We start from the raw sequence: 13,499 nt of genomic DNA, 5'->3' as shown, positions 1-13,499 counted from the left end.
TAGCTGTCACATAATCATCAAGATCTTTATTACAATCTTTCTCTTCAATTACATTTTTTTTTTTTATCGTTCAACTTGATCATAAAAGCTTCGAACTTTGATACATTTGTATAATTTAGGACCTGGATGTTTTCCCGAAATTATGTCATTGAAATTTAAGGGAATTAAGTCATCAAATTGTAGGGAAAGCATGTAATGGTCTCTGATGAAAGACCAAATAAGACAGTAGTACTATAAAGTGGTCATCACTCAGACTTGGGTCTATGATAGCCAGAGGGAGAAGACATGGGTCTATGATAGCTAGATGGGGAAGACTTGGGTCTATGATAGCTAGAAGGGGAAGACATGGGTCTATGATAGCCAGAGGGGGAGGACTTGGGTCTATGATAGCTAGAAGGGGAAGACTTGGGTCTATGATAGCTAGAAGAGGAAGACTTGGGTCTATGATAGCCAGAGGGGGAGGACTTGGGTCTATGATAGACAGAGGGGGAGGACTTGGGTCTATGATAGCCAGAGGGGGAAGACATGGGTCTATGATAGCTAGAAGGGGAAGACTTGGGTCTATGATAGCCAGAGAGCAATCAGGGTCCATATTCACAAAGTGACTCATACTCTATGACAAAGTAGAATAGCCATTGTCCATTTTTGTCATGTCCATCCTATGTATCCCCATAAATGTAGGTACCAAAGACTGTAAATAATGACAACTCTGTGATTGCCAAGTGTCCATTTGATCTCCTGTATACCCCAAGCAGTTCCACGGCCGGACCTGGCTCAATGCCCAGCAGTGATGTAATCCTCTGTGTGTCGGGGCGTCTTGATCTCCTCCCGCCGCCGCCGTCTGAGCGCGCATGGCATAGAGGTGGATAGAGGGTGCATTTGATGGTAATCTAGTAGAGGGGTACTCAACTCTTACCCTACAAGGTCCGGAGTACAGCTGATTTATTTGTTCTATCTGATCGTTAATATCACCCCACCTGGTGTCCCAGGTCTAAATCAGGCCCTGATCCTTAATATCACCCCACCTGGGGTCCCAGGTCTAAATCAGGCCCTGATCCTTAATATCAACCCCACCTGGTGTCCCAGGTCTAAATCAGGCCCTGATCCTTAATATCACTCCAACAGGGGTCCCAGGTCTAAATCAGGCCCTGATCCTTAATATCATCCCACCAGGTGTCCCAGGTCTAAATCAGGCCCTGATCCTTAATATCACCCCACCAGGTGTCCCAGATCTAAATCAGCCCCTGATCCTTAATATCAACCCCACCTGGTGTCCCAGATCTAAATCAGCCCCTGATCAGTAATATCAACCCCACCTGGTGTCCCAGGTCTAAATCAGGCCCTGATCAGTAATATCAACCCCACCTGGTGTCCCAGATCTAAATCAGCCCCTGATCCTTAATATCAACCCCACCTGGTGTCCCAGGTCTAAATCAGGCCCTGATCAGTAATATCAACCCCACCTGGTGTCCCAGATCTAAATCAGCCCCTGATCAGTAATATCAACCCCACCTGGTGTCCCAGGTCTAAATCAGGCCCTGATCAGTAATATCAACCCCACCTGGTGTCCCAGATCTAAATCAGCCCCTGATCCTTAATATCAACCCCACCTGGTGTCCCAGGTCTAAATCAGGCCCTGATCAGTAATATCAACCCCACCTGGTGTCCCAGATCTAAATCAGCCCCTGATCCTTAATATCAACCCCACCTGGTGTCCCAGGTCTAAATCAGGCCCTGATCAGTAATATCAACCCCACCTGGTGTCCCAGGTCTAAATCAGGCCCTGATCAGTAATATCAACCCCACCTGGTGTCCCAGGTCTAAATCAGGCCCTGATCAGTAATATCAACCCCACCTGGTGTCCCAGGTCTAAATCAGGCCCTGATCAGTAATATCAACCCCACCTGGTGTCCCAGGTCTAAATCAGGCCCTGATCCTTAATATCAACCCCACCTGGTGTCCCAGATCTAAATCAGGCCCTGATCAGTAATATCAACCCCACCTGGTGTCCCAGATCTAAATCAGGCCCTGATCAGTAATATCAACCCCACCTGGTGTCCCAGATCTAAATCAGGCCCTGATCAGTAATATCAACCCCACCTGGTGTCCCAGATCTAAATCAGGCCCTGATCAGTAATATCAACCCCACCTGGTGTCCCAGATCTAAATCAGACCCTGATCAGTAATATCAACCCCACCTGGTGTCCCAGATCTAAATCAGGCCCTGATCAGTAATATCAACCCCACCTGGTGTCCCAGGTCTAAATCAGGCCCTGATCAGTAATATCAACCCCACCTGGTGTCCCAGGTCTAAATCAGCCTAGTTAAATAAAGGTTACATTACAAAAAAAACAAAAAACAAACAACAACAAAAATGAAAAGGGGAAGAATTAAAGAAAGAAGAAAAGAAAGAAGTGGTCCAGATGGGCTCTAGTAAATCTCTATAGAACAGGACGTGTTCACGCACCAGGGTGTGCTTATAGTCAGGCAGTGAACACGTGATCACCCAAATCCAGTATCAGATGTTTTTTTGTTGTTTTTGTGTCTAATTGACACTATCACACTGAACCAACCCAGCCACTGTAATTTGATAGATGCTTAAGCTTTCGTTTGAGGATCTTCCAACCTGGCTGTTACTAACTACAGTTTTTTTCCCCCCTGTAGAACATCATGTGAGCACAATGATGGCACACAATTTCCTATTTAGTGCACTACTTATAGGGTATAGGGTGCCAGGTGGGACTATAGGCCCTGGTCAAAAGTAGTGCACTAAATAGGGACTAGGGTACCCTTTTAAATGTCTCCGTTACAGTTTACCTCAGAGCTCTCTAGCCCTGTTCCCAGAGAGCCACCATCCTGTAGGTTTCCACTCTAACCCTATTCTAGCGCACCTGATTCTAATGATTAGCTGGTTGAAAAGATGAACCAGGTTACAACGGGTTGGAGCAAAAACCTACAGGAGGGTAGCTCTCCAGGAACAGGGTTGGAGCAAAAACCTACAGGAGGGTAGCTCTCCAGGAACAGGGTTGGAGCAAAAACCTACAGGAGGGTAGCTCTCCGGGAACAGGGTTGGAGCAAAAACCTACAGGAGGGTATCTCTCCAGGAACAGGGTCGGAGAGGCCTGGTTTAAACCTACAAGAGGGTATCTCTCCAGGAACAGGGTTGGAGAGCCCTGGTGTAAACCTACAGGAGGGTATCTCTCCAGGAACAGGGTTGGAGAGCCCTGGTGTAAACCTACAGGAAGGTATCTCTCCAGGAACAGGGTTGGAGAGGCCTGGTTTAAACCTACAAGAGGGTATCTCTCCAGGAACAGGGTTGGAGAGCCCTGGTGTAAACCTACAAGAGGGTATCTCTCCAGGGACAGGGTTGGAGAGGCCTGGTTATGCCTCATAAACCATGGTGGCCACAAGGATGGGCCCTCTGCTAGAATCCACAGTCCCCACATCCTCTCCTCACAGAAATCCCCAATCTGCTGTCTTGGTCATTGCATCTAAATACAGTGTTATAGTACACACTAAGCCACAGCATTTAAGTTCACATTGGAATTACTCCACTTTACATTCATCCTATCCTCGACGTCGGTTAAAATGTACACACACACACTCACACACACACTCACATACACACTCACATACACACACACACACACACACAAATCAGCCCCTGATCCTTAATATCAACCCCACCTGGTGTCCCAGGTCTAAATCAGGCCCTGATCAGTAATATCAACCCCACCTGGTGTCCCAGGTCTAAATCAGGCCCTGATCAGTAATATCAACCCCACCTGGTGTCCCAGGTCTAAATCAGGCCCTGATCAGTAATATCAACCCCACCTGGTGTCCCAGGTCTAAATCAGGCCCTGATCAGTAATATCAACCCCACCTGGTGTCCCAGGTCTAAATCAGGCCCTGATCCTTAATATCAACCCCACCTGGTGTCCCAGATCTAAATCAGGCCCTGATCAGTAATATCAACCCCACCTGGTGTCCCAGATCTAAATCAGGCCCTGATCAGTAATATCAACCCCACCTGGTGTCCCAGATCTAAATCAGGCCCTGATCAGTAATATCAACCCCACCTGGTGTCCCAGATCTAAATCAGGCCCTGATCAGTAATATCAACCCCACCTGGTGTCCCAGATCTAAATCAGACCCTGATCAGTAATATCAACCCCACCTGGTGTCCCAGATCTAAATCAGGCCCTGATCAGTAATATCAACCCCACCTGGTGTCCCAGGTCTAAATCAGGCCCTGATCAGTAATATCAACCCCACCTGGTGTCCCAGGTCTAAATCAGCCTAGTTAAATAAAGGTTACATTACAAAAAAAACAAAAAACAAACAACAACAAAAATGAAAAGGGGAAGAATTAAAGAAAGAAGAAAAGAAAGAAGTGGTCCAGATGGGCTCTAGTAAATCTCTATAGAACAGGACGTGTTCACGCACCAGGGTGTGCTTATAGTCAGGCAGTGAACACGTGATCACCCAAATCCAGTATCAGATGTTTTTTTGTTGTTTTTGTGTCTAATTGACACTATCACACTGAACCAACCCAGCCACTGTAATTTGATAGATGCTTAAGCTTTCGTTTGAGGATCTTCCAACCTGGCTGTTACTAACTACAGTTTTTTTCCCCCCTGTAGAACATCATGTGAGCACAATGATGGCACACAATTTCCTATTTAGTGCACTACTTATAGGGTATAGGGTGCCAGGTGGGACTATAGGCCCTGGTCAAAAGTAGTGCACTAAATAGGGACTAGGGTACCCTTTTAAATGTCTCCGTTACAGTTTACCTCAGAGCTCTCTAGCCCTGTTCCCAGAGAGCCACCATCCTGTAGGTTTCCACTCTAACCCTATTCTAGCGCACCTGATTCTAATGATTAGCTGGTTGAAAAGATGAACCAGGTTACAACGGGTTGGAGCAAAAACCTACAGGAGGGTAGCTCTCCAGGAACAGGGTTGGAGCAAAAACCTACAGGAGGGTAGCTCTCCAGGAACAGGGTTGGAGCAAAAACCTACAGGAGGGTAGCTCTCCGGGAACAGGGTTGGAGCAAAAACCTACAGGAGGGTATCTCTCCAGGAACAGGGTCGGAGAGGCCTGGTTTAAACCTACAAGAGGGTATCTCTCCAGGAACAGGGTTGGAGAGCCCTGGTGTAAACCTACAGGAGGGTATCTCTCCAGGAACAGGGTTGGAGAGCCCTGGTGTAAACCTACAGGAAGGTATCTCTCCAGGAACAGGGTTGGAGAGGCCTGGTTTAAACCTACAAGAGGGTATCTCTCCAGGAACAGGGTTGGAGAGCCCTGGTGTAAACCTACAAGAGGGTATCTCTCCAGGGACAGGGTTGGAGAGGCCTGGTTATGCCTCATAAACCATGGTGGCCACAAGGATGGGCCCTCTGCTAGAATCCACAGTCCCCACATCCTCTCCTCACAGAAATCCCCAATCTGCTGTCTTGGTCATTGCATCTAAATACAGTGTTATAGTACACACTAAGCCACAGCATTTAAGTTCACATTGGAATTACTCCACTTTACATTCATCCTATCCTCGACGTCGGTTAAAATGTACACACACACACTCACACACACACTCACATACACACTCACATACACACACACACACACACACACACACACACACACACACACACACTCACATACACACTCACACACACACACACACACACACACACACACACACACACACACACACACACACACACACACACACACACACACACACACACACACACATACACACTCACACACACACTCACATACACACTCACATACACACACACACATACACACACACTCACATACACACACACACACATACACACTCACACACACACTCACATACACACTCACATACACACACACACATACACACACACTCACATACACACACACTCACATACACACACACACACACACACACTCACATACACACTCACACACACACACACACATACACACACACACACACACACACACTCACACACACACACACACACACACAAATTATACAGTCTATACATTTAGAAGAACAAACCACACCAACCTTACATGACATGCCAAACCCTTTGCCCTAATTCATTTGAACAACTCAAACCCCCCCAAAAAAACAGGCATTTTCCTTTTGCATATGACATATATCCCATCCTCGTTGTTTCAGACTTTTTACCCACTTTTTCCCATCCATCTAATAACCCAGCCTAACCTTCTCACCCACCGTCAACCCCTCCATGCTCCCTTTTACACAGTCCATTCTCCCTCTCCATTGATTCGTTCCAGTTCATGCCCCAGTGGGATTATTCACCCCCCCCCCCCCCCCCCCCCCCTAAGATCCTCAGAGCCAATTTCAACCGTCATCTCCTTCGCTCTTTCTCACAGTTGCTTGCTGAGTTTGCGTGCCTGTCTCTCCTTGGCATCAAAGGCGTACTTTGTGTCCTGTAGTCGTTCTATAATCTCCTTGGCTTCCTTCATGTCCAGAGTTAGCTGACTATATTTCTCCAGAAGCTCCTGGTTCTCCCTGCGGAGGTCCACCACCAGCTGGCTAAGTTCCTCACTCTGCTTCCCACAGTGGAGCTTCAGAGCCTCCATCTCCGTCAGGGTCAACTCCATACGCTTCACCAGACCCTCCAATTTATCCTTCGACGACATCTTGTTGTCCTTTGCCAAGTCGGGTCAAAGCTTCTTGTACTCACTGTGTAGATGGAGAGTTTCTACAGGTGGTCGTTCAGGTGGTTTTCGTCAAGCTTCGTGATAAGCTTCTTGTACTTGTATAGACGAGAGCTTGTTGAATTCCTCACTTTGTGGCCTAAGCTTCTGCAGGTGGTCGCCTGATTTGGCCGAAAGACAAAAGGTGTTTAAAGGAAGCTGCTATCCCAAGTGGTAAATTAGGATATTCGTCTCCTCTCAGGTTGACCAACGTCTGTGTTGGTTGGTTACCTGTTAGTTACCCGTCCTGTCCTGTCCTGTTCCGGGGGGGGGGGGGGACGGGACTATTTAAAGCCTAATCCCCTAGTCTCTGCGTGTCTCACATTGGGCCGCTCCCTCCTCCTCACTCCGTCTCTAATCCCGTTAGCGGAGAGCTATCCTGGGCCACAGCCCACGTAGGGTTACACGTAGACGCACATTACAATGACAGTCAGAGCGCCTTAAAGGACCTACACACCCTCCCACACCGAGCCTGATCAGAGCGCCTTACAGGACCTACACACCCTCCCACACCGAGCCTGATCAGAGCGCCTTACAGGACCTACACACCCTCCCACACCGAGCCTGATCAGAGCGCCTTAAAGGACCTACACACCCGCCCACACCGAGCCTGATCCAGAGCGCCTTACAGGACCTACACACCCTCCCACACCGAGCCTGATCAGAGCGCCTTACAGGACCTACACACCCTCCCACACCGAGCCTGATCTGAGCGCCTTACAGGACCTACACACCCTCCCACACCGAGCCTGATCAAAGCGCCTTACAGGACCTACACACCCTCCCACACCGAGCCTGATCAGAGCGCCTTACAGGACCTACACACCCTCCCACACCGAGCCTGATCAGAGCGCCTTACAGGACCTACACACCCTCCCACACCGGGCCTGATCAGAGCGCCTTACAGGACCTACACACCCTCCCACACCGAGCCTGATCAGAGCGCCTTACAGGACCTACACACCCTCCCACACCGAGCCTGATCAGAGCGCCTTACAGGACCTACACACCCTCCCACACCGAGCCTGATCAGAGCGCCTTACAGGACCTACACACCCTCCCACACCGAGCCTGATCCAGAGCGCCTTACAGGACCTACACACCCTCCCACACCGAGCCTGATCCAGAGCGCCTTAAAGGACCTACACACCCTCCCACACCGAGCCTGATCAGAGCGCCTTATAGGACCTACACACCCTCCCACACCGAGCCTGATCCAGAGCACATTCTGTCTACAGAGGAAACTGTCACACCTCTGTCCTTACCCACAGAGCCTAGTCCATCTCCAGAGGAAACTGCCCCCCCCATGATCATTCTGCTGTTCCCACCCCAATGATCATTCTGCTGCTCCCACCATGGACACCCCCCCATTATCATTCTGCTGCTCCCGCCATGGACACCTCCCCCAATGATCATTCTTCTGCTCCCCACCATGGACACCCCCCCCCCCCAAATGATCATTCTGCTGCTCCCATCCCAATGATCATTCTTCTGCTCCCACCCCAATGATCATTCTACTGCTCCCACCATGGACACCCCCCCCCCACCCTAATAATCATTCTGCTGCTCCCACCATGGTCATTCCCCCCCCACCCCAATGATCATTCTGCTGCTCCCACCATGGTCATCCCCCCCCCCCCCCCCCCCCCCCCACCCCAATGATCATTCTGCTGCTCCCACCATGGTCACCCCCCCCCCCACCCCAATGATCATTCTGCTGCTCCCACCATGGTCACCCCCCCCCCCCCCCCCCAATGATCATTCTGCTGCTCCCACCATGGATACCCCCCTGCCCATGATCATTCTGCTGCTCCCACCATGGACCCCCCGCCCCCCCATGATCATTCTGCTGCTCCCACCATGGACACCCCCCTCCACAGTCTTTACTCTGTCCCCACCCCCAATGGATATTTATTTATTAATTCATCACTGCCACAGCTATGTATATAGTCCTAGTTCTAATTGTTTTTAAAACACCATTTTCATAATTTTATTTCACTTTGTCCAGCATGTTTGAGTTTGGAGCCTAAGGTTTTCCCACTGTACCCTGCAATCACATAGGCAACCCCGTACATGTGTCACGACTTCTGCCGAATTCGTTGCCTCTCCTTGTTCGGGCGGTGCTCGGCGTTCGACTTCACCGGTCTTCTAGCCATCATTGATCCATTTTTGATTTTCCATTGGTTTTGTCTTGTCTTCCCACACACCTGTTTTCATTCCCATTCATTACCTGTTGTGTATTTAACCCTCTGTTTCCGCTCATGTCTTTGTCAGAGATTGTTTATTGTCAGTGTAGTGTGTTTTTGTTGTATAGGTGCGTGACGGGTCCTCGTACCCATATTTGTTTATATTCTTTTCCTGTTTAGTGTTATGGAGCATGTTACTGGGACATTATTAAAAGACTCCATTTTACACTCCGTTTGAATCTCCTGCGCCTGACTTCCCTGCCACCTATACACATTTGCCTGACAGAATCTCTGACCAAGACATGAGGGGAAACAGAGGGTTAAATACACAACAGGTAATGAATGGGATTACCTTTTTTGTAATGAATGGCCTAATAACATAATGCAGACATCATCGTCTGCATGTGGAGACAAAGACAAACCAACGTCATCATTTCTCAGAAAGGAAAGAAAAAAAATTCTGCACAATGACGAATAGCCTCTCTACTGTATGTAGCCTCTCTACTGTATATAGCCCCTCTGCTGTATATAGCCTCTCTACTGTATATAGCCTTTCTACTGTATATAGCCTCTCTACTGTATATAGCCTCTCTACTGTATATAGCCTCTCTACTGTATAGAGCCTCTCTACTGTATATAGCCTCTCTACTGTATATAGCCTTTCTACTGTATATAGCCTTTCTACTGTATATAGCCTCTCTACTGTATATAGCCTTTCTACTGTATATAGCCTTTCTACTGTATATAGCCTCTCTACTGTATATAGCCTCTCTACTGTATATAGCCTTTCTACTGTATATAGCCTTTCTACTGTATATAGCCTCTCTACTGTATATAACCTCTCTACTGTATATAACCTCTCTACTGTATATAGCCTCTCTACTGTATATAGCCTCTCTACAATATAACCTCTCTACTGTATATAACCTCTCTACTGTATATAGCCTCTCTACTGTATATAGCCCCTCTACTGTATATAGCCTCTACTGTATATAGCCTCTCTACTGTATACAGCCTCTACTCTAAATTGCCTCTCTACTGTATATAACCCCTCTACTGTATATAGCCTCTACTGTATATAGCCTCTACTGTATATAGCCTCTCTACTGTATATAGCCTCTACTGTATATAGCCTCTCTACTGTATATAGCCTCTCTATTGTATATAGCCTCTCTACAGTATATAGTATCTCTACTGTATATACCCTCTCTACTGTATATAGCCTCTCTACTGTATATAGCCTCTCTACTGTATATTGTCTCTCTACTGTATATAGTCTCTCTACTGTATATAGCCTCTCTACTGTACATAGCCTCTCTACTGTACATAGCCTCTCTACTGTATATAGTCTCTCTACTGTATATTGTCTCTCTACTGTATATAGTCTCTCTACTGTATATAGCCTCTCTACTGTACATAGCCTCTCTACTGTATATAGCCTCTCTAATGTATATAGCCTCTCTACTGTATACAGCCTCTACTCTAAATAGCCTCTCTACTGTATATAGCCTCTCTACTGTATATACCCTCTCTACTGTATATAGCCTCTCTACTGTATATAGTATCTCTACTGTATATAGCCTCTCTACTGTATATAGCCTCTCTACTGTATATAGCCCCTCTACTGTATATACCCTCTCTACTGTATATAGCCTCTCTACTGTATATAGCCTCTCTACTGTATATAGCCCCTCTACTGTATATAGCCTCTCTACTGTATATAGCCTCTCTACTGTATATAGCCTCTCTACTGTATATAGCTTCTCTACTGTATATAGCCTCTCTACTGTATATAACCTCTCTACTGTATATAGTATCTCTACTGTATACATCCTCTCTACTGTATATAGCCTCTCTACTGTATATAACCTCTCTACTGTATATAGTATCTCTACTGTATACAACCTCTCTACTGTATATAGCCTCTCTACTGTATATAGCCTCTACTGTATATAGCCTCTACTGTATATAGCCTCTACTGTATATAGCCTCTCTACTGTATATAGCCTCTCTACTGTATATAACCTCTCTACTGTATATAGCCTCTCTACTGTACATAGCCTCTCTACTGTATATAGCCTCTCTACTGTATATAGCCTCTCTACTGTATATAGCCTCTCTACTGTATATACCCTCTCTACTGTATATAGCCTCTCTACTGTATATAGCCTCTCTACTGTATATAGCCTCTCTACTGTATATAGCCTCTCTACTGTATATAGTATCTCTACTGTATACATCCTCTCTACTGTATATAGCCTCTCTACTGTATATAACCTCTCTACTGTATATAGTATCTCTACTGTATACAACCTCTCTACTGTATATAGCCTCTCTACTGTATATAGCCTCTACTGTATATAGCCTCTACTGTATATAGCCTCTACTGTATATAGCCTCTCTACTGTATATAGCCTCTCTACTGTATATAACCTCTCTACTGTATATAGCCTCTCTACTGTATATAGCCTCCCTACTGTATATAGCCTCACTACTGTATATAGCCTCCCTACTGTATATAGCCTCTCTACTGTATATAGCCTCACTACTGTATATAGCCTCCCTACTGTATATAGCCTCTCTACTGTATATAGCCTCTCTACTGTATATAGCCTCTCTACTGTATATAGCCTCTCTACTGTATATAGCCTCACTACTGTATATAGCCTCCCTACTGTATATAGCCTCTCTACTGTATATAGCCTCTCTACTGTATATAGCCTCTCTACTGTATATAACCTCTCTACTGTATATAACCTCTCTACTGTATATAGCCCCTCTACTGTATATAGCCTCTCTACTGTATATAGCCTCTCTACTGTATATAGCCTCTCTACTGTATATAGCTTCTCTACTGTATATAGCCTCTCTACTGTATATAACCTCTCTACTGTATATAGTATCTCTACTGTATACATCCTCTCTACTGTATATAGCCTCTCTACTGTATATAACCTCTCTACTGTATATAGTATCTCTACTGTATACAACCTCTCTACTGTATATAGCCTCTCTACTGTATATAGCCTCTACTGTATATAGCCTCTACTGTATATAGCCTCTCTACTGTATATAGCCTCTCTACTGTATATAACCTCTCTACTGTATATAGCCTCTCTACTGTACATAGCCTCTCTACTGTATATAGCCTCTCTAATGTATATAGCCTCTCTACTGTATACAGCCTCTACTCTAAATAGGTCTACTACACCTGTTGTATTCAGCATTTCACTGTGAGGTCTTCTACACCTGTTGTATTCAGCATTTCACTGTAAGGTCTACTACACCTGTTGTATTCAGCATTTCACTGTAAGGACTACTACACCTGTTGTATTCAGCATTTCACTGTGAGGTCTACTACACCTGTTGTATTCAGCATTTCACTGTAAGGTCTACTACACCTGTTGTATTCAGCATTTCACTGTGAGGTCTTCTACACCTGTTATATTCAGCATTTCACTGTAAGGTCTACTACACCTGTTGTATTCAGCATTTCACTCTAAGGTCTACTACACCTGTTGTATTCAGCATTTCACTGTAAGGTCTACTACACCTGTTGTATTCAGCATTTCACTGTAAGGTCTACTACACCTGTTGTATTCAGCATTTCACTGTGAGGTCTTCTACACCTGTTGTATTCAGCATTTCACTGTAAGGTCTACTACACCTGTTGTATTCAGCATTTCACTGTAAGGTCTACTACACCTGTTGTATTCGGCATTTCACTGTAAGGTCTACTACACCTGTTGTATTCAGCATTTCACTGTAAGGTCTACTACACCTGTTGTATTCGGCATTTCACTGTAAGGTCTACTACACCTGTTGTATTCAGCATTTCACTGTAAGGTCTACTACACCTGTTGTATTCAGCATTTCACTGTAAGGTCTACTACACCTGTTGTATTCAGCATTTCACTGTAAGGTCTACACCTGTTGTATTCAGCATTTCACTGTAAGGTCTACTACACCTGTTGTATTCAGCATTTCACTGTAAGGTCTACTACACCTGTTGTATTCAGCATTTCACTGTAAGGTCTACACCTGTTGTATTCAGCATTTCACTGTAAGGTCTACTACACCTGTTGTATTCAGCATTTCACTGTGAGGTCTACTACACCTGTTGTATTCAGCATTTCACTGTAAGGTCTACTACACCTGTTGTATTCAGCATTTCACTGTAAGGTCTACTACACCTGTTGTATTCAGCATTTCACTGTAAGGTCTACACCTGTTGTATTCGGCACACGTGACAAAGTTGCATTTGATCTCTTGTCCCAGGTGCAGGTCTCTCTGCAGCGAAGCATTTAATCTAATGCAACATTTAGGCCCAGTTTCCCCAGACACATATAAAGCCTAATCCTGGAGTAAAAAACGATTTTAAAAAAAAATGGGCTTTTTTTTTTTTTTTTGTGTGTGTCCAGGAAACCTGCCCCCTAAAGAACTAGTTAGTGTGCCTCATTCAGTGCAATGATTCACTTGTTTTGCTTTCCCTTAAAAAGCAGAACAGGAGTAGCCCTGTCCCAATATATTTTGGTTTGTCATGCCTCGGAGTGAGCAGAAACAAACAGGAAGTAGACTTCTTCACA

General features: G+C 45.7%; 1 long non-coding RNA gene across 1 annotated transcript; it reads right to left on the bottom strand.

Moving 5' to 3' along the window:
- LOC116353321 (uncharacterized) lies at positions 1-5,172 on the bottom strand. The gene is made up of 2 exons (XR_004202636.1): positions 5,113-5,172; positions 1-3,286 (listed from the first exon to the last, which is right to left on the bottom strand). It is a non-coding gene; the product is annotated as an uncharacterized LOC116353321 (long non-coding RNA).
- Between the last annotated feature and the right edge of the window lie 8,327 nt (positions 5,173-13,499).

This window comes from Oncorhynchus kisutch, linkage group LG14, assembly GCF_002021735.2.
Source record: "Oncorhynchus kisutch isolate 150728-3 linkage group LG14, Okis_V2, whole genome shotgun sequence".
NCBI lineage: Eukaryota > Metazoa > Chordata > Actinopteri > Salmoniformes > Salmonidae > Oncorhynchus > Oncorhynchus kisutch.
The sequence above is the reverse complement of the archived record's forward strand: the minus strand, read 5'-3'. Positions and strand labels throughout refer to the sequence as shown.